The sequence below is a fragment of the Rattus norvegicus genome, chromosome 3 (genome assembly GCF_036323735.1).
Source record: "Rattus norvegicus strain BN/NHsdMcwi chromosome 3, GRCr8, whole genome shotgun sequence".
Lineage (NCBI taxonomy): Eukaryota > Metazoa > Chordata > Mammalia > Rodentia > Muridae > Rattus > Rattus norvegicus.
In genome coordinates this window covers 144,366,476-144,382,447 of record NC_086021.1, presented here as the reverse complement: position 1 = coordinate 144,382,447, position 15,972 = coordinate 144,366,476, and the positions used below count along the sequence as shown (strand labels likewise).

The 15,972-nt window shown below is 41.9% G+C and overlaps 1 long non-coding RNA gene across 2 annotated transcripts in view; it reads left to right on the top strand.

The window, feature by feature from the left end:
* Positions 1 to 15,972, top strand: part of LOC108350472 (uncharacterized) — a 189,722-nt gene that overhangs the window by 124,643 nt on the left and 49,107 nt on the right. For both annotated transcript variants that reach the window (XR_010064909.1, XR_010064910.1), the window contains one exon: positions 1,928 to 2,003. This is a non-coding gene — a long non-coding RNA (uncharacterized LOC108350472). The remainder of the gene's footprint in view (positions 1 to 1,927; positions 2,004 to 15,972) is intronic.

Here is a 15,972-nt window from a genome sequence, read left to right as displayed (position 1 = left end):
AGGGAACAAAAACAAAAGTCAAATTATTTTTTCTTTGGATTAAAGGACTCTGAAGACTCCACCAGAAAAATCTTAGAACTGATCACCAGGTTTCATCAAAGAAAAATGAATATCAAGAAAAATCTCATACATACTAGCTTAACCTTCCATTTCTGCTCCCTCTAAAACCCTAGGAATAAACCTAACCAAAGTGGTGGAAGACCTCTACAGCAAAACTTCAAGACACAAAGAAACAAAGAAAATCGAAGAAGATGAAGAAAAACAGAAAGACTTCCCCTGTACATAGACTGATGGAATTAAAGTTGTGAAAATGACTGTTACCAAAAACCATCTACAGAATCGATAGAAATGCCATAAAAATTCTAATAACGTTTCCCGCAGAACTAGAACAAAACAATGCTAACATTTACACAGAAGCACAAAAGACCATGAATAGCCAAGGTAGTCCTAAGCAGAAGGGTTCATAACCAAAGAGCACAGGTGGAGGTACCCCAATACCTGACCTCAAACGGTATTGTAGCACAGCACGGAGCTGGCCTGAAGATAAGACATGCAAGCTAATGGACAGAACACAGGGCCCAGAGACAAGTGCACCGCTACAGTCACACGATTTCTGGACCATGGTGTGAGAAACACTGGAGAAGAGGAATCACTTCATCATTATGTACCAAGAAAACTGGGTTTCCACATATAGAAGGAAGAAATTAGGTTTAGGTCTCTCATCTTGCACAGAAACAAAGACCTTCAAAACTACAAGAAGAAAACAGAGATAAATATTTCCAGGTTTAAGCATAGATGGGAACTTTCTAGAAGTGGCTCAAATAGCACAGGAAATAATTCCAAGAATTGAGAGCTGGGATTACATGGAGTATCAAGGTCTACACACAGTGAGCAGACTGAAGGTGTTATAAACAACAGAAAAAGAAAATCCGTGTCAACTACACATCAGGCAGGAACTTAAGACACCAAAACCCGTCATCTAATCAACATGGGGACTAAGGAACTGAACAAAGTTTACAAAAGAAGCAACACAAACCATCAGTGATCAAGCCCACCCAGTCAGTCAACAGGGTCTCAAGCAAGGGAGTGAGGATTGAAAAAGTAGAAAAAGAATTAGACAACATTATGACAGAACTCCAGCCCATACTGAGGCTGAAGCAGATTTTTTTCTTTCCAGCCTGCTTTTATATCATTCAAGGGATATCCAAAAACCATAGTTAGTTCTTAGATCAAAGATAATGCAGTCAAGTGAAGTAGGAAAAAAGGAGATCATACAAGATAATAATTAAGTAAAGTAATAAGAAGGATCACAAAAGGTAATAATTAAGCAAACTAGTAAACAAAGCCCCAAGGTCACTGTTATTCTTATCTAAGCCTATTTCCTTATCTAAGGCCAGTGACAAATGCCAAATTCCCAGAAGTGGCACCAAAAGCTCTTAACACATCAGTGACTACATGAGGGGTTCAGAAGTGATTACCTTGCTAGATTTCTTGCTATAAAAGTACGAGAACCTGGGTTTGCTCCACGGCACCTAGCGCAGAAGCTGAGTACAGCGGAGCTTGCTTTAATTCCAGCACTGGGCAGGTCGAGTCCAGACAATAATTTCCTGATATCTCATCACCAGGAAGAGTAAGTAGTTCAAAGCTCATGCACAATTCCTAGCAATGGTGAGACAAGCCAAGGCCCAGGAACCACAGGACATTGAGTTTTGAACTCACCTTGTCTTCCTAGGAAAGCCTTTAGGCCTGTGGTAGTTTGAATGAGAAATATCTCATAAAAGCTCATGCATTTGGACACTTGGTCCCCAGTCAGTAGTAATGTTTTGGAATGTTACAGGACATTTATGTACATCACTAGGGGGTGGGTTTTGTGTGTTCATTGTCATGCCCATATTCTGTGATATATGTCTTCTTTTTCTGTGTTCAGATTCAGTGCGATGAGTTTCTTGTTCCTGGCTTCATGACACGTCTTCCCTTCCTGAGGACTCCATCTCCACAGGACTGTAAGCAGAAATAAAGCCTTTCTTCCTTAAATTGTTTTTACAATGCTATTTCATTAGAGCATTAGAAAAGTAGGCCCCTTCCTTAGTGACTATTACCATCTGGAACTGGCTTTCCACAAATGTACACAAGCTGACACCGCCTTATCTGGTGGGTGAGGTCAGAAGCTTAGGTCCCCAGCACAAACCCCGGTCAAACAAACTTGTGTCCTTTTTGTAGTTCAGGAAATAAAGAGCCTTTTTCTTATTGTTTCTCATAAAGTTCCCTGATATCAACTGACCTGGGAGGCAGATTAGAGCTTATGGGCACCAGGCGGCAGAGATCAACCTTTCCTTTCTGTAAAACCTTTTGCCAGTGTTCTGGCTTTTGTGGATACCTAGCAACAGGCCTTGTTTTGAAGTTTTAGGTTTGTTTGTTTGTTTCTTTTCAGTAAGAATATCTCAAGTACCTCAAAGCCTCCTTGCCCTGACTGATTGCAGGATCCCATAATTTCTGGCTTTCATTTGCCGAAATTCAAAATACAGGTGGCATCGTGACAACTGCCTGAAGGCATGACCACTGTTGCCATTGTCTCATTGGTTTACGTTTGGAGAAAGGTTAAACGGTGTGGACACCTGTTTTGAACCTCATCCACCCCATCTGTATTCCCACCCACACCTAAGACCTCTCCTGCAACTTTATTATTTTTCCATCTACTCCACTCCACACGTTTTCATTTTGTGTGTGTGTGTGTGTGTGTGTGTGTGTGTGTGTGTGTGTGTGTGTGTAGAAGACCCTGTTATCTTTTCTGCTCATTTTCCAAGGAGTTTTATGAGTACATTAGTTACTTTTCTCATCAATGTGACAAAACACCCAACGAAAGCAAATGGCGGGGATGCTGTTGGCTCACAGTTTGATGGTACAGTGTAGCAGAGGGCAGGAGACAGCAGGTCACCCTGTATCTGCCATTATAAGCAGAATTAAGTGCTGGTGATCTGCTCTACACATTTTTATTCAAGTTGGGAGCCAACCCTGGGTGAATTTTCCATCTGCAGTTGATCTTTTGAAACACTTTCACAGGTACATCCATTGCCTTGTATCCCAGTGAAATGAGGTCAACGGGGTCCTTGAATTGGAAGATTGGCTCTGGTCTAGGTTCTTATCTTGGGAACTAGAAAAGTGAAATTCATGGGAAACTAGATTCATGAGGGTTTTTTGTTTTATTTTGTTTTTTTTTAAGTATTTATTTATTTAATGTATATGAGTAACACTGTAGCTATCTTCAGACATACCAGAAGAAGGCTACAGATGGTTGTGAGCCACCATGGTTGTTGGGAATTGAACTCAGAAAGTCTAGGAGAGCAATCAGTGCTCCTATTCTCTGAGCCATATCTCCAGCCCCAGAAATATGAGTTTTAAGGGGAATTTTTGTTATAGAAAAGACAATTAAAGAAGAAAGATTACTGTAGAAAGCAGAATTCCAGAAAGCAAGCAATTCTTTGGAAGAAATAAGGAGACAGTCAATCTGATAGTTCATCTAAGGGCCTTTTATAGGACTATGGCTAGCACTGTCCAAAACTGAAGGAATTTCTATTGAGATTGACTAATCTGCCATGTTGCGCCAATGGAAGGCTGCGCCTGCAGGCTTTGTGTATGACCCCTGAACCAGCCATGAGATGGCCTGTTTAGGTGCAGTTCTCTTGTTTAGGGTAGTGGTCATGCTTTGAAGCTCTCTGTTTATCTCTAACTTGCTTCACTTACTATTGACCTTGACTATCTATTGACTCAGACTAGGCTAGCCTTTCTAGTTGGGCCAACCTTAAAGGTATTGCTCTTTCAGGCCTCTGTGGGAGTATATTAGCCATCCATTAGATTATGTTCTCTTTATTTTTATATGTGTATGATCACATTGTGGTTTTCTTGTCACAGATGCCAAGATGTAGCGTCTATTCTTGGTTACCTTATATTTATCTCTGTTTCCAGGACAGTCTTCGGTTTCCTGAAACAGGGAGAGGTTTTGTAGAAGCCATCCTTCCTCTTGCAATTACATGAATTAAACACAGTATGTGGAATGGAACAGCAACAGTGCCTGGTATATGTTTCTCAGAAAGGGGCAATTTGTGGGAATCAGCCAAGAGTTAGCTGACACTGGCTCCAAGCCCTATCCAGTTTCCCATCTGATCAGCTTTGTTGACTCAGACCTAGATGTCTTGTTTCTTTTGTTTCTGATGACACCACCAGCATTTTAGTCACAACCTTCCTCTCAATTCTCCTCTGTCTTTATGATAGCACTAAGTCGATTCCAAGTCTTCTGACGCTGGCAGTAAAGGTGAACCATCACAGACATCGGATGACTCTGTGAGCTTTGGTCCTCAGTAAAAGCAGCTGCCCCTGCCTGCCTCTCTGTGCTTCGTCTCTTCTTCCTTCGTGGCTTGCAGTGCTGCTGCCATGGCGGCTTCAGTGCTCAGTGGCCTTGGTAGGGCTGAAGTAATCGTCATCACTGTGCTGGGGACAGTTGCTCGCTTTCAACTCACATTGTAATTGTCAGTTCCAAGGACACAGCTTGGCATTTTGTTTCCCAAAGTACAGGCAGAACAGCTCAATTTGGTGGCATTTAGCATCTCAACCTTTGCGTGCAAGAGAATAGAGGCATTGACCAACATAACGCAAGCCAACTGAAAGAAATGCGTTTGACTGGAGCGACTTAACTGGGAGCTTGAAATTATTTTCCTTGTTATCATTTTCACAGTGCATGGACCTGTGCGTGCCCTAGCTTTCAGGTCTCTGCTCTTCAATCTCCTTACCTGAGTGACGCCCATGTACAGCAGTCCTAGCAGTTTGTCAAGGTGCTACTCCCCATCACTCGAGCAGCTTTGAACAGTGTGAGAGCGAAATGGTAGGTCATTCATTCCTCCGGAGAGTAGCCTTGAGCCACTGTCTAGAAGGAAATTGCTGGAGCAATGCCCCAGCCCTCTCTCTGGATCAGGTGATATTAAAAGTAAAACCTGGGTCCCACACCAGCCTTTAGAAGATCCCAGCAGACTGTAAGAGCAAATTGTTTAGACTTTGAGCTAACTTGCTTATTCCCTCCTCTGACTCCTTTCTTTCTATATCCCAGTTTCCCATCTCCTGTTAGTCTTTCTTTCATTTTTTAAACCTTTTTTTAAAAAAAATTATATCATTTTTATTCATTGACATTTCAAATGATATCCCCCTTCCTGGTTACCCCTTCACAACTCCCCCATCCCATTCCCTGCTCGCCTTCCTCCTCTATGAGGGTGCTCCTCCACCCATTCACCCACTCCTGCCTCACTCTTCTAGCATCCCCTTATGCTGGGGCATCAAGCCTCCACAGGACCAAGGGCCTCCCCTCCCACTGATGTCAGATAAAGCCATTCTCTGCTACATATGTATCTGGAGCCATAGTTCTCTCCATGTACACTCTTTGGTTGGTACTTTAGTCCCTGGGAGCTCTGGGTGGTCCAGTTAGTTGACATCGTTCTTCATTTGAGATTGCAATCTCCTTCAGCTCCTTCAGTCATTCCCCTCCCTAGCTCTTGCATTGGGGTCCCCTGGCTTAGTCTGATGGCTGGCTGTGAGTGTCTGCATCTGTATTTGTCAGGTGCTTGTAGGACCTCTCAGCGAACAGCTGTGTCAGGCTCCTATCAGCAAGCACTTCTTGGATTTAGCAATAGTGTGGGGTTGGTGTCTGCAGATGGATCCCTAGGTGGGGGGACTCTGGATGGCTTTTCCTTCAGTTCTGTTCCATTTTTTTGTCCCTGTCATCCTTTTGGACAGGAACATTTCTGGGTTAAAAAATTTGAGATGGATGGGCAGCCTCATCCCTCAACTGGGGGCCCTGCCTATTTACTGGCGGTGGTCTATACAGGTTCTTTCTTCCTTCCTTTCTTCCTTTCTTTCTTTCTTTCTTTCTTTCTTTCTTTCTTTCTTTTTTTCAAGCAAGTAGGCAAAGTCCTGCGTTTTCACCCCTTTATCTCAGAGTCCCCTGAACCATGTAAACTGTTCTCTGGCAAACTGCAAACATGGCCATAAATCCCGAGTTGTGTGCTTGACTTGGGTTTGCACTGGCTAAAGAACATGGTCAAAATGACAACCCAGCAGATTCGGGTCTAGGGAGCAACCTTGCACACATTTTTCTCATTCTGCAAAGATTTGTGACAATGTCTTCCAAAGGACTGGGTTATTGCCATGCAAAGGAAAGTGATAAACTCCATCCTCAAGTCACCTTTCACGTGTTTATTCTCTTCTGTGTGAATAATTGTTTTCCCTAACATAATAACCTTTTTAGGCACAGAAAGGTTCAATGACCTTCTCTGAGGTGCCGGGAGAGCCAGAGTGCCTGCTTTGGCAGTGTCTTGGTTTATTCCCGTGTTCAGGGCCTCTGGGCCGAATCACCTGTCTAGGCTGCTGGCTGGCCACTGTGCTGCTTCTCCACCACAGGCCCAGCGCAGCTGCTGGTTTTTTCCAAAGCCCTCTTTTCTCAGAGCTGTTAGGTAGGAGGCCTGTACGTTCTCACAGCCTGTGCCAGTGACATATGTGTCTGTTAGGGACTCTAGCGCAAAGCTGGCCTAAGATAGAAGGCTCACCAAGAATACTGCAGATGCCTCAGCCAGAGAATATGTGGAGCTTTCAAGTCAGCAGAATGCAGAGTAAACAACAGACCTTAGAGTGAGGCAGCATGCTCAGCCGTGGCTTTGCTTCTCGGCTGATTACATGGCCTTGGGAGAGATTGTTTGCCTATGTTTTCATACCTTTCTGCTGTCCCTTTAACTCTCAGATACCAGGATTCAAGGATGCAAGGGTTAAAGAAAGCTTTATAAAAAAGAAAAGCTCTCTCTCTAAAAAGAAAAAAAAAAGGGAAAAGAAAAAGAAAAAAAGGGTAAGGTCTAATTAAAGCAAATCCCTACAGATCAAAACAATGATTCTCCTGAAGCACCATCCCCCTGGGAACTTGCTACATATGCGCCCGGTGCCAGCCCCACTCGAGCCCTCTGTACATGAACGGGAACTTCGTTAAGTGGGGGCCTGTAGTCTGTGCTCCCAGGAGATTTGGCACCGATTTGGAGTGCAGGCTTGCTGATTTAAAGCCGTATCAATGAGAGAAAACATGACACCCTTATTTATGTAAACTAAGTGCCATAGTGTTCCACAATTTTCCTCAAAATGAAGGGAACAAGAAAAATAAAGGAGAAAACAACTATAATTAATGTGCCAACCTTACCTTTCTGTAGGAGCTAAGCAAAGTGATACTTTGAATCAGTAGCCAGAACTAAGCTCTCAGCTGCATGCTTTATGGGTACTAGCAGGGGCGGGTTCTTGTGGCCTGTTAGCCTAGGGGAGTTTTCACAGAAATGCTGTCTTCCCCTCTCATCCTGTCATCCCTTAAGCTGACTCCTTACTCTTCCCTCCACAGGTAGACTCAGACCTTTCTCCATGCTGCAAAGGGTCTTCCATCATAGTTCTATAACACATGGCTCAGTCACTGCCAGGCAATGTTTGTCACAACGTATTTGGTGCATACCAGACCTAAACTCACCGCTGAGCACTAGTGTCTCAGACGGACATATATACAGCTCAGGCAACTTTGAAATGGGTGTGGCTCACATCATGGACAATACCTGGGAGCTAGCTAAAGAAGCCACATCCTCCTCAGTACTCTTGGCTGAAAACTTTCATTAAGAACTTAGTACTCAAGATGCCCTGGGGGTGGGCTTCATTCTTGGAGTTGTTGCTGGCTAAATGGGGGTGATTGCAGACACTGCAAATTCCAGTATTATACTTTGAGTGGGAAGGCTCCAGGTTGCAGGCAAGGCAGACTCTTAGACATAGTATTTCAAGCTAGATTGGTTTGAACCTTCTGGACTGACATACAGTCTACTACTGCCCAGCAGGCATGGTCCCATGAGTCTGTCTGAGTCTGTAAGGCAAGGGCCTGAAACCCAAAGCTAAATGGGCTGAGATGCAAGCGTGAGGTGCAGAAACAGTTAGCTTGTTTTGTTGTGTGATCCTGATAACTATGTGTTAATTTCCTCATTTGGGCAATGGAAAAGATAATGCTTGCAAACTATGAGATACTAAAGCCCAGTAAAGAACCTATGTCTCATCTATTGAGCCCAGGGAATAGCAGATGTCATCAGCTATGGAAATGGAGGCTTTTCCTCCTCTTCTGCCTCCTCCTGGCCAATGGCCTAATTGTCTGGGTGGGAAGAAAGCCAGGTGTGTGTGATGGGCTTCTTGATAGCTCCCAGGGGTCAGATGAAGGTGATACAACCACGATGCTGGCTAATTATATTAGGAAAGCTTCCCATGGGGCTATGCAAATCGATTCACAAAAAGGCTGACAACACCGGTTTTAGTCTGCACTCTAAGCTCGCCTACTTACCAAAGCCACAAGATGCAGTAATAGCTCATGGTCCTGTCACTGACCCCGGTTGCCTCCGAAGACTGGAGTTAGAGGAAAGATATCATGGTCCACAGGCCTGGGCGCCTGCCTCACCTGCAGAAACAAACCAGCTAGAGGCTTCGCACATTCCTGTGATGACAAGACATTCAGCTCTGGAAGGCACAAGCAGACAAGCTCTTCTAAGCTCTTCTAAAACCCAAAGCAACTGGATGATAGCAAAAAGGCCAGGTGAACTTCATGATGTGATGGTCCAAGCAGCCCTAAATTAACTTTCTATATTTAGGAAGAAGCAAAAGAATGATGTGTTTAATTTTCTTTTAAAATCCAAGAGCTGGTTGAAATTTTGATAAGCTAGGAAGAACTAGAGTTCCAGAGGGATTGAATCCAAGATAGCCACTAGAGGGCCTCAGTGTCCCAGAAAATCTGCTCCCAGTGTGGCGGCTCAAACATTTGGTTGAATATGATGTTTAGGGGGACTGACTTCCATTTCTGGGAAATGGAAACGCTCTGTGGGCTCTTAGCATCACACAAGAAAGAAGGAAGCCTCTCTGTTAGCAGAGTTCGATAAGTAGTTGATTCACCGGTAACCTATTTTTTACAGGCCAGACACTGTCTTATCATTGGAGTAAAAGCTAAGGTGAGGGTGTGTGCCAATTATGAGTATAACTGAATAGAAACCTAGTTGTAGCACACACTGGTGTGGTTGAGACTTGGGAGATATGGGCTTAAGCATCCATTTATTTCTCCATGCTGCCCTGTAAATAAAACCCAGAGAGTATCGTGTTTGCATAAGAAGGGAGAAGTCATGCTGTCTGAGGAAAGTGAATGGAAATGGAGATAATTAAGGCAGTCTCAAGAAAACACTTGATGTGCACGTGTTTCTCATTTTATACAGATATACAAAAATCTTACATGTGTATAGGCATGGGACTAGATGAAAATCTAAGAGACCAAAAGTGACTAATAGGAGAGAGGGTAGAGAAAGGGAAAAGCAGAGGCACATGAGGGCAATATGCTAACATACAATACATACATGAAAGTTTCCTTCAAGCTAGTTAGGCGAACATAGCTGCTGAAAAACTCCAGCTTAAGGGGAAGATGAACAAAAACCACTTAGAAATTCCACTGCCAAGAGGCCTTGACTTTCTACTTGTGGTCATAAAGCAACAGATCGTCTCTGCCTTCATTTTGCACCTTTCTTCTTTGTTCTCAGTCAGCTGCCTGCCTGTCCTGGTATGTATGTGTCAGTCATGCCAGGAAGGTTTAGCTAGAAACCAGTGATACCTAACCTGTGTCCTTCCCTTCTAGGCTAAAGGCACAAAGAATAACTAAAGTCACTTGATGCCAGCCTTTCCAGTATCCCATTCTAGACTCCCAAAAGGTTCCTAAGGGTCTTCAGTCATTGTTTAAAACCTGCATTCACCATGGATTTAGGAAGAGCAGAACCTCATGGAACAGATCACTCCCCAGATGACAGCAATTACCAATGATAGTAAGTAATTCTCTTCTGAAAAACCAATCTGTCCCCTAAAACCATGAGGACTCTTGCAGAAAATCTTGCAGAGCCCAAATTAAAGATACTAGACAACCAGATTAAGTCCTTGACCAGGACTGATTAATTATGTATAATTCTGGTAACTCTGTTTAATTCTTCATTTATTTAAGTCCAAGGTTCATGTCAGGACCTCTTGCCTACTGCTGGATCCCTTACTGATGGTTACGCTTGGACTCTTGTCTTCTTATAGGCCTTAATCCAATAGGTTCCCGCCCCCACCCCTTTCGTATTTTAGGACACTTGATTGTGGCTTTACAGAATGATGTCGACATCCTTTTGTACAGAGAGCTGTAGCCTGGACTCCTCACCTACCGATATGATACACTTGTTAACTTCTATGCATCTTTTGGATATTAGGTTGAAGTTCACATCCTGTAGGCAGCCCACTTCCTCGTATTCTAATCTTCAGCTAAAGAATCTCATAGAACCATGAGTCTCTGTTCTTCAGTCTTGCTGAAAGATGGCATTTTTGTTGGTTTTATTTTTATTACTATGTTTTCTCCAGGAACACTGAAACTATTCTTCATTCCATTTAGAGCCTAGGATAGTACTCGACACCCAATGGACATCCTATAAACATTGATTACATGATGATTGGTTGATTGGTTGGCTCATCTCAGATCTTACCAGTGTTGTCTGGGGGAATGAAGAGAGAAGAGTTAAAGGCATAAATCTGGAAGTTGATATCTCTGATCACAGCCCAGACAGAAACTAACAACTGAGGGTCACAGGGGCCAAAGTAGGAAATCATTTTAAGACAATCAGTAGACAAGAGTAGCTTTTTCCTCAAAGATATTATGGACAAATTATATAAGCAATGTATCTTCATGGGGAAGGACCTATAAAGTTTTAAAAATTAAAAGAAAGCAGAGAAAAGTAAGTACACATGTAACACTCAGGAGCTTTAAACCATTTTCTCCTGATAATGACCCAGTGCATGCAGTCTATGTAGGAACCCTGCTATATAATCAGTTTCAGATATTGCCTTTTATAAGGACATTTAACTTTGGATGCTAAACACTGTTTTTAATTAAACTCTTTATTCATCATAATTTTAAATACACTTAGAATATTCACCTGTATAGTTGGAATTATATTTTCTTCCAGGATAGAGCATGCAGGTTGATATGGATTTTAACCCTCTTGATTTTTGAGGACATTCTAAAGTCTAAAGATAATGACAATGAATATGAGATATACTACAGGGTTCCAAAGCTGGTTTTAATAGGATGCCTACCTCTGTTTACTGACTCGGCCCATCCAAGTTCTAGCTCTGGCTAAGTAGAAGTTCTCTCTGGTTTGCTCCCTCACTTCACCCCTCTCTTTTCTTGTTTTTCCAGTATGTCCTTCCTATAAATTTCAACCCTCAGAATTCTTGTGTGTGCCATTGGTTTCTTTCTTCAAGCACATAGTCCTCTCAGACAATAAGAATCTGTTCACTCCTGCATGAGGCAGGCTGGGAGAGCCAATGTGTAGCTGTCCCAAAGCCCAGGTGTCGGATGATGATAAATGAGTTAGTGGAAGTGTTCCAGCTCCTAATCACACAGAAAAAACAACTTGGGGGCATATTCTTTACAGAGCTTCTCACACAACTGAGTTCCAGTGTCTCTCAGGCCTGGCTTGCTCATTGTGTAGTAGCTTTTCTTTTTCTCCCTTTTCCATATTCCCCAACTTGTTTCTTGAGATTGCATTCAAGAAAAGCTCTTTGGTCTCTAATCTTTGCTTCAATTCCTGCTTCTGGGGAGCAATCTAAGATAGCCTCCCTCTCCTCTTCCTGTCCTTGTTAAGTATGAATTCTAACATCCTCTGACTGAATATCCCCCTTTCTCCTGTTTTGTCTAATAAAGAATATGAAAAGTCTTTGAGGCAACATATTTTGAGGAACAGGGTAAAAATGCAAAACTATGACAGATTCTCTGCTGCCTTTTTTCCTTTTAATCAGAACTTCTGATAGGCGTGCTCCCAAGAGGGGATGAATTATACAGTTTCTGGCATTGTCAGAGGTGACTTTGAGTTCTTCTCTCTGTCCTCTGTCATTTCTCTCTCCAGACTTTTGCTTTGCAGTAGAAGGCAACCCTAGCAGAGCTATTTATGTCACCAACCCTTAATTAGGTTTCCAGACATATTCACAGCCAGGGGTATGATATTGGGCATGCTATTAAGCCAGCCCATATTCATTTTGTTTTTACTAAAGGCATGATGCAAGCGAAGTGAATAAAGGTTTCACCAGAGGTTCTACAGGAACTGTTAAGAACTTGTCCTTCCAAGACAGGCACAGTATACATGATCTCAAACTGAGCTACATGTGATGTGTCAGCTAATGGGAAAAACATAGACCAAAATAAACTATTGATAGCAAGGATTCAGAGAAAGTAGTTTTGGATGAAGTCTGGAAAAGTTTGATGGAAGAGGCTAAGAATGGTGGTTGGGTCTCATTATGTCAATTAAGTCAACACAGAAAAGAGAGAGTTCATGTAAGCTTCTCTAATCTTAATGCCTAAGAAAGTTTTACTTGCTGTTGAGATCACAGCCTTACTTCCTTCCATAGCCCACAGGGTAAGATGCCTTTGAATGTCTATCTACTTCAGTTTTTCCAATGTCTAGAAGAAAAACACCATCTTTATCTGATGCACAGAACCTAGGCTAGACCCAACTACACTGTAAAATAAGCCTATGTACAAGAATTCCTTTAATTTTGAATACCAGAACACTTTATTATAAGAACAGGAGAAAATATGCATTGATGAATCTCAAGTAGAAGAGACAGGAAGTAAGCATTGTCCCCACTGATGATTTTCTATGCAGTCACATCACAAGACTCAGACCTTTAAATCTTTCTACTCTGCCTTCATAAACTTTTGATTCTCTGTATCAAACCACCTGCCTTCTGGGTTCAGGATGGCTGTAGTAGTCTGAGGTCAAGATTGGTTTTGAAGGAAAAAGATGGGAGAAGGGCCATAACAGAGGTCCCCTTTCTTCTTACCAAGACAACAAAATTGTCCCAAGAGTCTCTTACAAAACTCCACTTAAGCATTATGGGCTAGAACTGAATCATGAGGCATCCATACTTCACCATAGAAATAGTCAAGGAAGTATAGTAGGATATCTTTCAGATTCTGAATTTAAAGGAAGAAAGGAGGGTAGAGTAGGGAATGGTTCCAACAAAATTCCTACCCAAAAAGGCTTAGGTCTAGGCTTGGTCACTTGGTCACTTCCATGCATCAAGTAAAAGATGACATAGAATACATAATATTGAAAGCTTTATTTACTTGTCGCTTTGACCACAACTTCCTTTCCTATCACAGTGTTTCAGTTTTTAGAGATCTTGTAACAAAAGCCAGCAAACATGCACAGACAGCTGTTTCTTCTGAAGTCTGGGTTCTCAGACAAGACTTTCTCTATTGTGGTTTCCAACGGCCACATCTATTGGAGGTAAGGTATACTCTCCTTTGTTGCTATTTTCCTGAAGGGATCTGGGACTGCCAATACATATTTGTGTATGCTATAACAGAAACATAGCTGTATATGTTTACAGCTTTCTACAAAGTCAGAATTCATTAATTCACTAATAAACAACAAATCAATAAGCTCTGTGGGTTTTGTTGGCCCCAATTTTCAAAATAGTCCTGCTTTTTGATAGCTTACCATTGGCAAACTCAGATCTTTATATTTTAATTTTAGTTACTAATATAAACTCTTAGATCAAAGAACATACCACACAGTAACTATCTTTATTTATTTACATATGCATGGTCTCTAATATGGCTATATAAGAGTTAAGAGTATGCAGGAGATTTCAAAGAGCTAAAGCGGTCATACTAGTAAAGGTACATAGATAGCAAAGGTAGAGAGTTGTTATTGATGCAGGCAGTCACTGCAATGGATGGATAAAATATTAAGAAAGCTGCGGGAATGATAGAACTAGGCCATGGAGGTTGAAGGATCTCAGGCTTGAATGAGGACTCAGAATTGTTACCAGTTGCAGAGGTGAGGTGCAGCACCAGGTCTAGACAGAAGAAATGGATGAATGGACAGGTAGACTAATGGATGGTCTCACAGCAACTTGAGTATATTATGTCAGCATTTAGTCTGAAGCTCAGCTGAAGCCTCAGGAATAGTTGTGGGTTCTCTGCTAGTTGGTGCCTTTCCATGCACACCAAACAGCCAAATGACACATTACTGCGTATTTTGGTTAAGGGTTCATTGCTATGAAGAGATACCATGACTAAGACAACCATGATCATTGCAGTATTTGATATACTCTTCTTTCTGGTGAACAAGTGAAGGAGTTACAGGGTTTTTATGGTCTTTAATAAGTTTTTTATGGTGTTTAATAAGTTTCAAGTTTGTAGAAGTTAGGTCTGATTCTTCCTCCTAACCCCGTGCTCCCAGAAATAAGACCCAGACTCAAAATATATTTACAAATACCTTGGCCATATAGCTAGCCCTTTCTCTTGTTAGATCATAACTTATTTTATCCCACTTATTCTAATCTACATTCTTTCATGTAGCTGATTATCCATGTTCAGGTACCATGAGTCTGACTTATCGTATTTTCTCTGATGAATCTCCCATGCATGGCTCTTTCCCAGAATTCTTTCTGCCTCCCAGATGTCCCACCTTCTATTCTACCCTTTCCTATAGGCCATAGGTTTTTAATTGCCAGGTGATGCATATGTACAATACACAAGGTATTTTGTCTATCCAAGTCTGGTTTGTCTAATATGCTTTTTAGTATATGCATGTTTTTGTGTGGTTCCATATCTACTTTGGGAAATTTATAGGGTGGTGTTCATCATCAGGTTGTGCCTGTGGATTTAGCTCAAAGGACAGTGGTGTCCACAGACACAATGAGATGCAGACTTACCTGCTTGTATATTTGCATTTAAAGTGGACTCAAAAGCTCCCAAGTATAGGAAAAACAGAATCCACATTTTAAGTGATACAGAGTTATTTAGAACGGGGTACAACCTGATCTTAGTCAATATTAAAAACTAATCCTGATTTAGAACTAGCCTCATTATATCACAGATACTGCCTTCCCTCATTAGAAATTTCATTAGCTGTCGCCAAGTCTTCAGCATCTTTTCCCTCCAGGCTGACATGTTATTAGTCAACTGTCACAATGATGCTGTATCATAACCGCCCCAAATCTCAATGAGATGCAATAAGCATTTATTTTTGTGCCCATACATTTGCTGTTTGGCTAGTTAATATTCTAGGGGACTTGGGTGCTTCCAGAACAAAAGAATAATGTAGGAGAAGTGCAAGAAAGGCAAGTACAAATACAAGAGATTTGTCTCTTACCCACATGTGTAGAGCTGGTGCACTGCGATTTTGCCCATATGACACTGGCCAAAGCAAGTTGTATAGGACAAAAGCAAGATTTGCAGTTAAATAAACAGTAATGCTATTGAGGAAGTGTATAATGTGGGGCTAGGGGCGAAATGGCTATCATTCCTTGATTAGCTGAGTGAGACAGAGATAGATCACGTGAATCTGGGTCAGAGCTGGGATGGAATGTGTTTACCTTTAGGTAGTAAATGCACCAAGTCCAGCAGTACCTATGTAACAACGTGACTGTAGTTTTAGATTAGTTCTTTTGAGGAAGTAGAGCATGTTGTACTTGAAGCCAGCCTTTATGGGCAAGCTTTTTTGTTTGTTTGGTTTTGGTTTTTTTGACTGAATGTATTCGACACCAAAGGGAAGCAAAAGACTCAGCCTCCCAGAACACATCAATTTGGTATTTCCTAGAGCACGTAATTGCCATCATCAATATCATTCTGTGTCTGGGAGTCTCTGTACCAAAATAGGAACTGAATTCGGCTTTTTCTACCAGAGGCATTCAAAGATGTGACCCTCATTTTCAAGGAGACTTTCCTCAGTGAAACTCCACAGGCCATAATTATGATCCCAGGTAACAATATGAAGTCAAATGCTGTGACACTAAGAGTATGGTGGAGACGGCGGTGATTCCTCATGAAGGCCATAATGCGCAGACTCCTCCTTCGTC